Raw genomic sequence first — 5,000 nt, 5'->3', positions numbered from 1 at the left:
GCAGCTTTTTTTCTCGCTCTCGGCGCGCGGCGGCGGCGCCGCGCTCCCGTCTCCCGCGAGACGGGCACTCGCGAGCGCGCGCGCGCGCCGGCTCCGCGCGGCATCGGCCGGCCGGGGCTGACCCGCCCCCGTAGGCCGGCCCGGCCGCAAGATCGCAGGCGATCGAGCGGGGAGGGGGGGGCAGAGGGACTCGCTCCCCTGCCGCGGGAGCTCCGGACGTGCTAGAGGAGAAGGCGACCCGCCGAGGCGGGCGCGACCCGGCGAACGAGGCCCCTGCCGGGGCGGCTCGCTCCGCAGCGGGCGGGGGTGCGGCACGACGAGCCGACGCCACAGCGGCGGCAGCGGCGGAGGGGGACGCCCCCCTGCCGCCCGCGGCACGCCTCGGGGCCCACCCGGGCGGGTGCGGCCCTTCTGGCTTCCCCTCTGTTCTCGGCTCGGCCGCCCCGCCGCCCAAGCGCTGCTCGCAGCCGGCACCCGCGGGCACCCGGACGCAGGCCGGCACCGGCGCCTCGCGTGGTTTCGGACACCTGAGGGCTCACGGGGCCACGCGGCCGTCACACAGCCCGGATCGGTAAAGAAGTCCGAGGAAACCCCGCCGAGCCGGGGAGGGGGGGGCGCGCGGCGACGCGGCGAGGCACGCGCCCCGCCGCCGACACCGCCGCCATCGTCACGGCCCCCTTCGCTCGCTCGCTCGGTCGGGGGAGGAGGACAACACCTCGCGTGCGACGGGAAGCGAATTGGAAAGGAGACCGCCCTGCCTGAACACCGGACACCGCCGTTGCTCCCTATGACGGGGAGCACGGAGGAGCCGGCCCGCCGGGGGCCCTCTCCGACGCGACCCGAAAGGCCTCATCGATCGGTAAAGGAAAGACAGCGGAGAAGTAAGCGGTGGCCCCGCGGCCACGGTTCCTGGGACAGCGACGGCCGCGCGCGCCCGCTCCCCCGCCCGCCCGGGGAGGGCTGGCTGGGCGGCGGACGCGGGGCCCTGCGTGCGAGCGAGAGGGCAACGTCTGCGGAGAGGTGCAACGCCGGCCTGAACACCGGCAGAGCCGGCCCGCCGAGAAGCCTCTCCGACGCGCCCTAAGCGCCTCGTCGATCGGGTAAGTACGGAAAGGCAGTGAAGGAGAACAAAAGCAAGCGGAGGCCCCGCGGCCACGGTTCCTGGGACAGCGACGGCCGCGCGCGCCCGCTCCCCCGCCCGCCCGGGGAGGGCTGGCTGGGCGGCGGACGCGGGGCCCTGCGTGCGAGCGAGAGGGCAACGTCTGCGGAGAGGTGCAACGCCGGCCTGAACACCGGCAGAGCCGGCCCGCCGAGAAGCCTCTCCGACGCGCCCTAAGCGCCTCATCGATCGGGTAAGTACGGAAAGGCAGCGAAGGAGAACAAAAGCAAGCGGAGGCCCCGCGGCCACGGTTCCTGGGACAGCGACGGCCGCGCGCGCCCGCTCCCCCGCCCGGGGAGGGCTGGCTGGGCGGCGGACGCGGGGCCCTGCGTGCGAGCGAGAGGGCAACGTCTGCGGAGAGGTGCAACGCCGGCCTGAACACCGGCAGAGCCGGCCCGCCGAGAAGCCTCTCCCGACGCGCCCGGGGACGCCTCGGCGGGCGCTGCCTGCGGGTCTGAGTCGGTCAAAGGCGGGGGGAGGAGCGGGAGGTGCCGCCGGCCACCCGCTCCAGACAACAACGCCCTCGAGCGAGGTCACCGGGACCGGGGGAAAGCCGCGGCAGGCTCGACTCCCCCGGGCCCTTCAGCGTTCCAGAGTGCCGGCGACCGCCACCGGCCGCCGGTCTTTGCCCGTCGCCCTCACGGTGGGAAAAGAAAAAAGAAAAAAAAAAACCACGAGGCGCCACGCCTCGCCCGCGCCATCGCCGGGGATCGGAGCACGGGGAAAGCCTACCCCCCGGCCACCTGCGTTCGGCTGCCGGCCACCGGGACCGGCTGCCATTGATCTTCCCCCGCTCAGCGGGCTCCAGCTTAGGGCCGGAGAAAAAGGACGGGGCGCCGCCGCCGCCTCGCCCGCCGCGTGCAGACTTTCTCGTCGAGCCCTCCGGCGACGGGGGAAGCCGGGGTAGGCCAGACGCCACGGGCCGCCCGCGTATGGCTCGCGCCGGCAAAAAGGAGGCCGAGGCGCCGCCGCCTCGCCCGCGCCATCATCGGGCCCTCCTCCCTGGGGGGGGCCGGGGAAAGCCGCGGCAGGCTCGAAACCCCCCGGCCGTCTGCGTGCGCCCGGCTGCCGGCCACCACGACGGGCCGCCGCTCTCTGCCCGCTTGGCGGGCTCCGGCTTAAGGCCGGAGAAAAACAAAGGACGAGGTGCCGCCACCTCGCCCGCCCCCATCCCCTGGCCCTCAGGAGCCGGCGGCGGCCGCCGCGGCGGGCTGGGCTCTCGCAGGCATCTCTGCCTCGGGGCCTCTACCAGCACTCGCCATCGCCATCATCGGGCCCTCGGGGGGACGGGGGAAAGCCGCGCCGAGCTCCGCTGCGCTCCCCCTGCCCTTCCAGCGTTCGAGTGCCGGCGGCGGCCGCCGCCGCCGGTCTTCGCTCTTCGCCCTGCCCCGCGGGAGCCGAACCGTCCGGGGGAACCGCCACTACGCCCGCCGAGCGCCCCACTTGGCCGGCCGAGGCGAGGGCGTTGCAGCCGCTGGCTAGCGCCGCTCTCGGAGGCGAGTCCCCACTCCCTCCTATAGTACGGACAGGCACGTCCCCGCCCCCGGCAAGCTGCAAGAACGGTGCCTCCGCCCACCGGGGGGGCGCGCCGCCGCCGCCGCCTTTTACGATGACGTAACTGGAGGCAGCGAAAAACAGCGACCCCTTGGGCAGCTCCGAGCAGGCGGCGGGGACAACACGTCTACCCCTCAGCCCCGGAAACGCGACCAAGTCCCGCCGGAGCCCGGTAGACGTGGCCACCCTTTTCGCCGGACGCGCCGACAGCGACGGTCCGCGCTCTCCGGGGACCGCCGCCGGCCGCCGCCGGCCCCGGAGCCGGGTCGACCTGGCGGCCACCTGCGGAGCCGGGTAGACCTAGCGGCCGCCACCGGCCGCGGAGGCGGGTAGACGTGGCGTCCGGCCGCGGAGGCCGGTAGACGTGGCGTCCGGCCGCGGAGGTCGGTAGACGTGGCGTCCGACCGCGGAGGTCGGTAGACGTGGCGTCCGGCCGCGGAGGCGGGTAGACGTGGCGTCCGACCGCGGAGGCCGGTAGACGTGGCGTCCGGCCGCGGAGGTCGGTAGACGTGGCGCCCGGCCGCGGAGGTCGGTAGACGTGGCGTCCGACCGCGGAGGCGGGTAGACGTGGCGTCCGACCGCGGAGGTCGGTAGACGTGGCGTCCGGCCGCGGAGGTCGGTAGACGTGGCGTCCGGCCGCGGAGGTCGGTAGACGTGGCGTCCGGCCGCGGAGGCGGGTAGACGTGGCGTCCGACCGCGGAGGCCGGTAGACGTGGCGTCCGGCCGCGGAGGCGGGTAGACGTGGCGCCCGGCCGCGGAGGTCGGTAGACGTGGCGTCCGACCGCGGAGGCCGGTAGACGTGGCGTCCGGCCGCGGAGGCGGGTAGACGTGGCGTCCGGCCGCGGAGGCGGGTGCACGTGGCGGCCGGCCGCCACGTGCTCCGGAGCCGGCTGGACCGGCCAGCCCGGTTCTCCCCAGGCCGAGCTGTGGGTGGGTGGTGGTGGGGGCTAATTTCTACTTTTTTCCCCTTTTTCGGGATTTACGCGAATCTGGCGCAAGGGCCACCCCGTCCCTGTTTCAGCAGGGCGGCGGGGGTCGTGGGGGGGGGTCCGGGGGGGTTAATTTTTTTTTTTCCCCTTTTTCGGGATTTACGCGAATCTGGCGCAAGGGCCACCCCGTCCCTGTTTCAGCAGGGCGGCGGGGGTCGTGGGGGGGGGTCCGGGGGGGTTAACTTTTTTTTTTCCCCCTTTTTCGGGATTTACGCGAATCTGGCGCAAGGGCCACCCCGTCCCTGTTTCAGCAGGGCGGCGGGGGTCGTGGGGGGGGGTCCGGGGGGGTTAACTTTTTTTTTTCCCCTTTTTCGGGATTTACGCGAATCATGGTACAAGGACGGCCACCCCGTCATTTTGAATGGATTTTTAAGAATTTCGGGTTTTTTAAACGCCCCCCTCCCCCGCCGCCGCCCTCAACGCACGCGCCCACAGGCACGCGCCCCCCCCGCCCCGAACCGGTGGCCGCCGTGCGCTCGCCGGCTTCACCGCCCCGTCCAGCCTCTCCGCTCCGCTCCGCTCCGCCCCGCCCCCACCCCCCCCCCCCACCCCCCCCCCCCGGCTCACGGCAAGTCTGCCCTCCCGGCCGGCTTTTTTCCTCCCCAGCTGGTAGGGGAGGGGCCGGGTAGAGGCGGCGGCCCCCGGGGCGAGTTCGCCGTCTGCCGGGAGACTTCAGGACGGGGCGTCCATTGCCGAGTTATTATTTCTTTTTTTAATGAAACAAATGTATTAGAAGAAGTATCTGCGACCCTGCAGACGCCACCCCGCCCCCCCCCCCGGCGGCACACGCGCGCTCAGAGAGAGACACACACACACACACACACACACAGAGACACAGACACACACACGGAGACAGACACAGACACAGACACACACACACCGACACGCACACCTGCGCGCGCGCGCTCCCCCTCCCGCCCTCCCTCCCTCCCTCCCCGCGCTGCAGTTCCGTACCCGCCGACCGGCGGGTGCGGCCCCTCCGCCCCGACCGCAGACTCTCCGGCGCCCCGGAGCAGCGGGGGGGGCGGGCTGGGGGAGGTGTGCGTCCGCAGCCGCGCGCTCTGCGCATGCGCGCGCGCCCCGCTGCCCGGCAACCGGGCCCCCGCCCGCCCGCCCGCCCACGGCGAAAGGGCGCCGGTTCCCGCCACGCCAACGTTCCCGCGCTCGGTCGCGACGGCAGCGGCAGCGGCAGGGGAGGGAGGCCGGCGCAGAGGCAGGCTGGGGAGGGGGGGGATACAGGGATTCGGAGAAGGTTTCCGTTTGGGTCGTTTGCGGGTTTTTTTTTCACGCAGACAGAC

This window comes from Aptenodytes patagonicus, unplaced genomic scaffold, assembly GCF_965638725.1.
Source record: "Aptenodytes patagonicus unplaced genomic scaffold, bAptPat1.pri.cur scaffold_94, whole genome shotgun sequence".
NCBI classification, from domain to species: domain Eukaryota; kingdom Metazoa; phylum Chordata; class Aves; order Sphenisciformes; family Spheniscidae; genus Aptenodytes; species Aptenodytes patagonicus.
This window is presented reverse-complemented; position numbering follows the sequence as displayed.